We start from the raw sequence: 10456 nt of genomic DNA, 5'->3' as shown, positions 1-10456 counted from the left end.
TTGTTATATAATTACAATTCCTCCCAAGGGTATTGAATTTATCATGGTCACTATTACTTAGGGTACTTCTACACTGCAAAAAAACCCCACAGCAGTGTGTCTCAGATTCCAGGTCAACTGATTCGAGCTCCTGCTTCCAGGCTAAAAATAGCAGCACAGACATTCCCATTTGTGCTGGAGTCTGGGCTCTGAGGCACCCCTCTCCCCGTCCCCACTGGGTTTCAGAGCCTGGGCTCCAGCCCGAGGAGGAACATCTACACTGCTCTTTTTAGCCCCATAGTGAGAAGACTCACTGCTGTAGGGTTTTTCTGACAGTGTAGACATACCTAAGTGACTCAGCTATAGTTACTTCTTGAACCAACAACCCGTGTGTTCCTCAGGACTGAGACAAGAAGATGCTCTCCTCCTGTATGCTCCAGAACTAGCTTTTACATAAAGCAGTTGTTTAAAGTGTCAAAAAATTGCGTCTCAAAACTTAGCTGGATACAGTGTTATTTTGGTATGACACATCTCTAGAAGGGGTCTTTCTCCGGCCTGAGTGCTCCTCAGCCCCTGCCAGCTTTCTGGCAGTTCCTAGGTTAATTAATCCCCTCCAACCGTATCAATTTTCTGTGCCAGCAGCAGTTTGATTTCACTTTGATTAAGAAGCCTATACTTTCTGAAGAGCTTCTCTGAAAGGTTTCCTAGTGCCTAATAAGTGAAAATCCCTTCTCTTACACCATATTCACATCAACAGATGTAGAGCCAGATTCTCAGCTGGTGATATCGGTGCATCTATGCTGATTTACAACAGATGTGGATCTGGCCCCAAGTCTCTGAAAATCCCCCATCTACCTTGCCCTGTGTGTAGAACAAGAAGCATTTCAAGACAAAGCAACCACAGGTGCCCTGGACCCACTAATTTTTCCTAATAACTTACATTTATGTGACTGATACCAAAATGTACTTCAACGCAGCTCCTCCTTGGCACTAGGGTGGCGAGATGCTCAGTTTTTGACCTGAAAATCAGGTCGAAAAGGGGACCTGAGAGCATCTGATCAGATCTACTGACTGGACACACAAAGTCCGGTTACTGTGGGCAGGGGAGGTGGGGAGGCACAAGATCATCACTTGTGCCAGCCCCTACTCAGCTAGGGCCGCCTCCTACCTGTGTCAGATGGCTGTAGCTCCCAGCTGCAGCTCCGCAGGAAAGTCCCTCCCTACCTGGGCAGGTGAGAGAGGGGAATAGCAGAGAGTGAGGGGGAAGAGGAGTGAACAGGGGATGGGGTCTGAGGGGGAAGAGGAGCAAATGGGGGGCGGGTCTGGGGGAGAATTAGGGGGGCGGGGCCTCAGGGGGAAGAGGGAGGCTGGGGGAGGTTCTGTACTCCTGTTGGAGTGTCCGGTTTTTAAATATTATGAAGTTGGAAACCCTATTTGGCACTCACTAGAAGTTTTTCTAGTTGCCTCATGCAGTCTGTCACCGCCATACTTATTAGGCAAATCACTGGACATGCTGTACCCAATTATCAGTATTTCTAATGATAAATTTGATACTTCCATCCATACTCTTTGTATCAGATCTCCTGGAGTGACTTCAGTGCTTGAGGAATGATCAGCATCTTCTACCTCTCTCAGAAGGCAGGTCCCAGCTAAGGATACAATAAACACACATTTTAATTAATTATAATTAGTTAATGCTCACTCAGGGCTTTGAAGATGCAAAGTTCTGCATACTGTAAGTGCTAAGTGTTATAACTAGGGTTGGCAGAATTCAATTTCGATTTTTTGATAATTTCGATGGATAATCTTAATGTTTATTTTTAAGCTTTTATAGATTTTTATCAATTTACATTTTCACAGTTGCGCAAAATTATGGGTTTTAAATTTTGTTTTCTATTTTTATCCATTTAAATTTGCAAAGTTATGGGAAATTCTGAGACATTCAGACAATAATTATTTAATGACAGTAGATGTTGAGATTCAAAAGATTAAAGCTTTAGAATTGTTAAAACACAAATTGACAACATCATATGTCAAAATATACAAAGTAAATAACCATAAATCAATGTCTAATAATTTCTTAAGCAGCATTTCTTTCTTACTATCTGTACATTTCAATGATCATCAATGGAACCTTTTTTTGGTGGATTTGTGTGTGAAATTGATGTTTATCAACGTTTACTGATAAAAATAGAATCTGTCTAAGCCTAATTATAACTAATTAAAATGTGTCATGCTAGGTAAAATAAGGGATGGGGAATAGGAACAGAGTGGCTAATGCAGCCATCAGTTTAACCCAGCCTCTCCGTATGTGTAATATACTCATGGAGAAGTGGATTCACGGTCTAAATATAGATCTGGTACTACATGCTCCCCAAGAGCTCAATCCCGCTTGCATTCAAGTTAATGGGAAAACTCCTATTGACTTCAATGGAGGTAGGATAGTGTCTTAAATATTAGTCTTACCTTATACACAAAATTTCTTGCTCACAATAGTGAGCCTCAGCCTAATCGTATCCTGAATAGGGCTGGCTAGAAAAAAACATTTCTGTTTCATGAAGTTTCAAATTTGTTTTCCTGCCACTTTGGAATGAAAATGAAACTGCTAGAAAAGCCAAAAGAGATTGAGAGAGAGCAATCCACCCCAGAATAGCCAACAGGCTGGTGGTTAGGCCATGTGTCAGGTTTGAATCCCCATTCTGAATCCTTCCCCAACCTTGGCTTGCAAACTTCCTGAGGAAATTTGCATCAAAACCATTTTGTTTCTGAAAACATTTAAGTTTTAACAAAACAGCAATTTTTGATGGAAAGAAGTTTTTGATTAACTCTAATCCTGAACATAAATACTCCAAGCAACTACGCAAATATCCGGCTTGCGACTGCGTTGTTCGGCAGAGGTTGATGTGCATCTTAGTGCACAGTAAAACCTTGCTTCTGACTGGGTCTGAATTTCCATGCATCAAAGGGGCAAAACACCAAAAAAGAATGCTTAGCCCTGCAGAGGACACACACAAGCTCACAGATGCCAGGGCTATCCCATTAGCCTCTCGCCCTCAGGTGCTAGCAGCTGGGCATGGGGAAGCAGCCAGGGCCGGCTCTAGGTTCTTTGCCGCCCCAAGCTCTGAAAGCACAACTGCCCAAGCCAAAAAAAAAAGATGGCCAAATGCCACCCCTGGAATTGTGCCGCCCCAAGTATGTGCTTGCTTTGCCTAGAGCCAGTCCTGGAAGCAGCACCAACTTGCATAAATACAAGCAGCCTGCAATACCCAGAGTGCAGGCAGGAAATGGTTACTTTTCTTGCATATATCAGAGATATGTTTCAAGATCTGAGTCCAATTTAAATTAGTATTAATGATTTGCATACATTACTTGCAATCAGAGATTTATCCTAGTGATAAACTAGACCTGACAAAAAGAAGCTTTATTTATCTGACTAAACAAACTAGAAATTCTTGTTTCTGAGAACGTCTGCAAAAGCATTGTCTCCATTAAATTAAAATTGCCGTATGATACATTTTCACCAAGACTTTAGGCGTACTGTCGATATGATTTTGATCAGACTTTGGTGTGTTACTCTGGAGTGCTTATCTGAAAATTAAGTGCTGGTAGATAACTTTGTTTAAGGTTATACTTAATTAAAACTGTAAATGTTTGAAAACTGAACTTTTCTTCACAATTGCAGCCTTTGATTTCCTTTGTTAGATGTAAGTTGTTTTTGTCTTTGGACTGTGTTTTATTGCGGATTCCTTGAAAGTCAGAAGAAATTTCAGTTGGAGAAAGGTTTTCAGTTTTGTTTATGCCACCTGTCAATTTTTTATTTTCAACAAGCTGTAGAATTTTGTACTGACAACACAGAACTGCATTACAGAAATTGTCAGATGGAGAAATAATTGTTGGTCTGATTTCCCCATAGCCCCTGGTATTTCCACATGCCTCCTGGGAAACACTTATCCCTTGCAATTCCTCTTTAAGTGAACACGTAGTCTACATGTTTCATTGTGCACAGGCAAATTGTTTTGCAAAGGGCTTCTGTGTTCTAATCTTTTTTGTACTGATAATATGGACAAGATAACCCAGTTCTATAATGATTTTAGGAGACCAAGTTATAGCCTAGGTCTTGTGCACAAAACAGCATATACTATTTCCTCAAGTATAGAAGTAATGGGTGCAGGGGGCATTTGACACATACTGCCAACAGAATAAGAAAACAAGGCTGATGGTTAATCAGTTGAGGTGTCTCTGTCCAGCTGAGACCACAGTTGCCAACTTTCATGCGGTATATAAGCACCCCGACTTTCACAATAAACCCAAAATCAAGTTAATCCCATTTCAACACAAGCCAGTCCCTAAGAACCCCAACACTCTATGTGACTAGATCCCCGCGGCGTGCCGTCTGGGACTGTGGTGGGCCTGCTGTGCACCCCGACTCTCTCCCCCGCTTGCCCCTGCTTGCTGGGACCCGATGGAAAAAAAAGAAGAAGCAACAAGCCAAAAACTAGCCAACAAACAACTCACAACTCAATTAAGCCAAAAACAAGCCCAATTTCTGCATTTTTTTTTGCAGGTTTGGCATGTCTGGCTGAGACACCTCAAAGGGGCCTAATTTTCAGATAGTGCTGAGCACCTGTCCTGTAAATATCATGGCTAGGACCCTACCAAATTCACAGCCATGAAAAATGTGTGACGGACCATGAAATCTGGTCTCCCCCCGTGAAATCTGGTCTTTTGTTTGCTTTTATCATATTCTACACAGATTTCACGGGGGGAGACCAGCGTTTCTCAAATTCGGGGTCCTGACCCAAAAGGGAGTTGCAGGGGGGTCGCAAGGTTATTTTAGGTGGGTCGTGGTATTTCCACCCTTACTTCTGCGCTGCCTTCAGAGCTGGGCGGCTAGACAGAGGTAGCTGTTGGCTGGGCACCCAGCTTTGAAGGCAGCGCCCCGCCAACAGCAGCACAGAAGTACTGCAACCCCCCCTATAATAATCTTGCGACTCCCCACAATTCCTTGTTGGGTCAGGACCCCTACAATTACAACACCGTGAAATTTCACATTTAAATAGCTGAAATCATGACATTTACGATTTTTAAAACCCTATGACCATGAAATTAACAATCATGGCCCATTAAGGTGTCTGAGGCATTTAAATTTAGGTCTCCTTTTGTAGATGGCTCACATACACATTCTATAACCGGCTCCTCAGCAGTGGCCCAGAACACAGTGTGAAGACAACAGATCAAGAAAAACGTTTCTCTGTTCACCGTCCAAGCTGCTGAAGCACATGCAGCTCCCCTTCTCTCCTCTGTCCCTGCCCCCTCTCTGTTCTTCCTAGGGCAGAAGATATAATTGCCATCTCTCCTGGTGCCCTACACTGCCCTGAAGCAAGAAGTGTACCTACTGAGGATCTGGGAAATCTGGGGAAGGGTGGGTGGCCACATCTAAAGGCTCCTCCCCCAACCTACGGGGAGAAGCCACTGGACCCAGGTCTCAACTGAATTCAGAGGACAATAAATGAAAAACAGGAATAGGAGTGAGAGTTACAGGGTCAAAATCAGGTCTGCATGAGAAGCAACAGCAAAGAGTGTATCTGCACTGCACACCCTCTCCTCGGGCAGCTATAGCAGGAGATAAACTAACAAGTTCTAATTCTTAATGAATATCTAGGCACTGCCAGACTGTATATATTAGACTGATGTACAGCATCTATGCCGAGCTGTACACCCCATGTACATCATTATGGCCAGGCCCTTGTCTCCCCCACCCTCCAGAACCTTACCGATTTTAGGGAAAAATCAGAAAAATGGGGCCTGACTAGAGTGGGCATATGAGATCCCACTGGTGGGTCCAGGCTGGAGTGTGTGGGGGGACTGGCCAGACTAGGATGAGGGGACCACTAACCCTAATCCTGAGATCATTGGCTCACCCCTCTTCTCCTCTCACACAGGCCTCTGTGGGTCACTGCCTCACCCTATATGCTAAGTGACCAAGTGGTGATTTTAGTGGAAATCAGGCTTTTCTGATTTTCACCAAAATCAGCCACTGATGTCTAGAATCTTCCTAGGAATTTTGGAATTGATCAGATGAGGTTTTCAAGTGATCACATTAGACAGTCAAACAGAAAAATGCCATTTGAGTGGAGTGTAAGGCCTCACTGGGGTAGGCCAAAACCAGGATGCACATGTGGAAAGAGCAGACTCCCAAACCAGGCTCATAATGAGATTCCCACTGAAGCAGAGCTGTTAGACACAGTATTACATTTTAGTCCAGTGACTAAAGGGTTAATTACCTCAGCACAGGCCCATGAGTGAAGGTGGAGTTCATGGGAGATGCTGTGCTTCCCTTGGCTAGAAGTGCCTGGGTACAGACGAAGACCATGCCCTATTAGAATTAATGTTCCAACTTGCACCTGTGCTTAAATAATTACACTGGGGCCAGCTATGGTGGGAAGTTCAGAGACAGAAGCTCCTAGAAACTGGTGGTGATACTTTCCTTCGGTCCCTAGAAAGCTTTTCTTTATTTAATAAAAGTTAAGCAATGGGGCAAATCTAGTCCCTGCCTCTGAGGTTGTAGAACCAGGCAGTGCAGGGGGTGGTTGCCAAGGGGCTGGAGAAGAGTGGCAAACACCTGTGGTGCAGAGTGCAGCTCACTGGGCACTTCCTGCAGAGTAGTATGCAGGGGACAGGTGGAGGTGAGTCCTGACAAGCCAGGACATGGATGGAATGGGTGAGGAACGTAAAAGAGCCTGCCAAAGCTATTTCAGCCATGGGGTTAGAGCAGCCTCCATGGAGTAGCTCTACAGTTACTCTACAGCCTGGCAAGGAGGCAGAAGTGTACAAGGAAAGATCAGAACAGATCACCTGCAATCCTACTGCAGATGTAGGAAAAACAAAGCTAAACAGAGGGACCATTAATTCAGTGCTATGCTCTTCAGGGAGACAGTATGGGGTTCAAGGAGACAGTTTGTGTCCCTTGCCTCCTGCTAAAACAGAGAGGAGTAAAAATTCACAATATAGATAAATAATTCCTCACGAATAAACAAAAAACTGAGGAAATATCTCAAATTTCAAAGGCTATCCAGGCAGCTAGGATGATAAAGAAAGTGAATTAATAACAAACAGAGAAGCATAGAAACTACAGGACAAGGGACATATGGTGTCAGTCTCACCAACAGCAGGCTGGACAGCCAAATACAAGGCCAGCTTCCTTAGCAGTCACTTAACTTACAGCTGCTAGTAAACCAGTGTCAGCATGAGCATCTTCACTACTAACAAAAAATTGTGTTTTTTTTACCTCAGGGTAACCAATGTGTCTGAGTTTTCCTGAGGTAAAAACACAGTGAAGAAAAAGAATGTTAGTTTTATTGTGAGGTAAACTCGAGGAGGTCAGCCCTATACCCCCTTATGGAGTTGACCTCTGCAAGTTTACCTTATGGTAAAACTAAAGTGACTTGTCTTCACCTTGGAATACCTCATGTGTGTTAGTTACCCTGGGGTAAAAAATGCATCATCTTTAGCAGTAAAGACCAGGCCTAAGCGTGTGATGCCAAGGTGGGAGAACAGCAGACTTTCCTCCTAAAATGAGCCAGTGCTTAATTTGCAATGAAAGAGATGCCAGGGCTCAAGGAATTAGGTACCGGGGCTTCGCACTCACCCACTTAAATTATATGCCTAGCTGGGAAAACTCACCTAATGTAATAAAATCTAATTCCCAGCTAAGAAACCCAGAAAGTATCTGCCATGAGTGAAAGTACAGTTTGAAATTTGAGGTACAGTGCAGAGAGAGTTGATGTAACCCATTTATAGTTGCTAAAATGGCTGCTAGGCTGTTTGGGTAGAAGTGAATTTATATTAAAATGTTTTCGTTTTTGTCTAAACTGAGTCTGATGCCCTATTTCTTTGCTGCGACTGAGATCGTCTTGGCACAGCAGATATGGGGGCTGTCAGGGTGTGGGTGTGATTCCCATATTCTCTACCTGGCTCCAGGACAGGTTAGAGCAGCCTGGGGGCAGCTAGCAATAGCCCCAAGGGACTGTCTGCTACATGTGAATAACCAGTGTCCTCAGTACAACCTTCCCAACACTTGCACCAGGGCTGTGTGGGTAGGGTGGCTAAGTCGGCTGTATTCCTGTTGGGGACTCTCCTATGCTGGGGAAATCCACAGCAGGGAAGATCAGGCGAGAGAATCTGGCCCTGAATATCTCTTTGACTAATGGACAGGTCTGCTGTTATACAATCTAGCGCAGTGGCCCCCAACCCTTTTGTGGCCAACTGCACATTCATGTTTTCAGAAGAGTGTGGTGGGCACCAACAATTTTTCAAGGCTTATTTTGTATTTGTACATTAAATAATATGAAAAACATCATATTTAATATTACATAATATATGAATCCATAAGATAAAAAAGGTAATTTTACATGTAAAAGGTATTAATTAAGTTATTCGGCAATTACTCTTTCACCTTACCATGTGAATTTGCTCTTTTTTATCTACCTGTAAGAAAAATTAAGGAGATTTTACAAAATAAATATCATAAACAGCTTTCATCTTATTTATTTAAAAAAAGTAAAATTATTTTTTGATTGGACAGTTTTTTTGGAAAAATGTAGACTAGCTGTAGCAGAAAGTAAGGCTAGTAATATTTCAGTCCTATGTATAAAACACTGTTGAACTGCTGGTCCAAATATATTTATTATTCTTACTTTAACATAGATAGCCAGTTATGGTTAATAAAAAATATTCTTTGTATTGTTACTTGTATCTGGATTTCAATAACCAAACAAACGAATATGAAAAAAAGTTAAACACAAGTTAATCATACGTGCTCATCAGCACTTAATGGAAAATAAGTATTATTAATTCACGTGGTTTTTCTAATAAAGTCAGCCAATTTTTCATAGTTGAGAGAGTAAGATGATATTCCCGTTTGTAAGCAATCGTCAAGATGGGCATCTGTAAGCCGAGATCTGTATTTTGATTTTATGATGTTCATTGTTCAAAACAGAACTTCGCATAGATAAGTGGAACCGAAATAAGATTTTATTTTGTATGCTCCATTTTTTAAGGCAGAAAACTTTTTTAGGTCAACCAGACTCCAAAAGTTTTCATCTGTTGCGCAGGATTTTAGAACAATATCATTTTGAAGGTCCACAATCTCCAGTTCCATGTCTTCTGTTCTTACTTGAATGAGACTTGCAATTGATGTAGCCATTTCTGTTACCTCTATTTGGCAAGTAAAAGGATTCACAAGAAGGCAACTACAGGCTCGATGATGGTGAACTGTTGACATCTCTTTTCAAATTGTTCGAGAAGTGTTTGATTGTGGATAACAAATGGTGATGGATTAAAATCACTGTCACATACCATTTTCTTGATACTTGGGAAATGTACGAGAGACTTTGTCTTCACATGTGACATCCACAAGATCAGTTTTGCTTTGAATGATTTTACAGAACCTATCATTTGAGCCACATGTTTGCCTTTTCCCTGGAGCTCAAGATTTAAAATGTTCAATTTGTCAGTGATGTCAGTAAGAAAAGCCAAGTCCATTAACCAGCTGGAGTCTTCTAGTTGCTCGAAGTTCTGATTTGTGGACTTCAGAAATTCTTTGATCTCTTCAATTAGGCTTAAAAAACATGCAAGAACTTTACCTTTGCTCAGCCATCGTACTTCTGTGTACAAGATAAGATCAGATTGTTTATCATCAACATCTTCCAACAGGGCCTTAAAAAGTCGGTGTTGCAAAGGTTTCTCTCGAATAGAGTTAATTATTTTAATAACGACATTCATGACATGTTGAAAAGAAAGAACTTTGACGTACAAAGCTTCTTGGTGGATAATGCAATGATAAGACATAAAGTTCGGAAAGAATTCATTCTTCTTGCAGAGTGCAATGAACCCATTGGTGCTGCCCATCATTGCTGGTGCCCCATCAGTGGTGATCACAGGCAGCTTGTGTAGTGGCATACTAATTGATGTTGCATATGATTTGAATAAATTATAGATGTCCTCACCCTTTGTTCACCCTTTCATAGGCAATACTTCTAATAACTCTTCTTTTACGGTGAAGTCACTAAATACCATCCTCACCATAACTGCCAGCTGCGCTGTATCCAATATATCTGTCGACCCATTGAACTGCAGTGAAAACCAGTCACATATTTCCAAGTCATCCTTTAGCTGAGTTTGCATGTGGCTTGAAATTGCATGTATCCTCCTCGTAACTGTGTTCTCTGATAACTGCAAGTCTTGTATTGCCGACAAAATCTCACGCTTATGAGGAAATCCTTGAAACAGGCAATCAGCACCAGTCAAAAATGCTTTCTTCAACAATTCACCATCTTGAAAGGGTTTTTTCTTCTTTTAGGCATCTAGGGCCAGACTGTAACTTACAAGCTGTCACACATAGGGTGTTGGGGGTGTGGAGCTGTCTGGCACCAGTGGCAGCTCTGGAGTGGTTTCACCTCCTCATTGTGAGAAATCT

Source organism: Chelonia mydas, chromosome 7 (assembly GCF_015237465.2).
Source record: "Chelonia mydas isolate rCheMyd1 chromosome 7, rCheMyd1.pri.v2, whole genome shotgun sequence".
Lineage (NCBI taxonomy): Eukaryota > Metazoa > Chordata > Testudines > Cheloniidae > Chelonia > Chelonia mydas.
Note: the sequence above shows the minus strand (reverse complement) of the source record.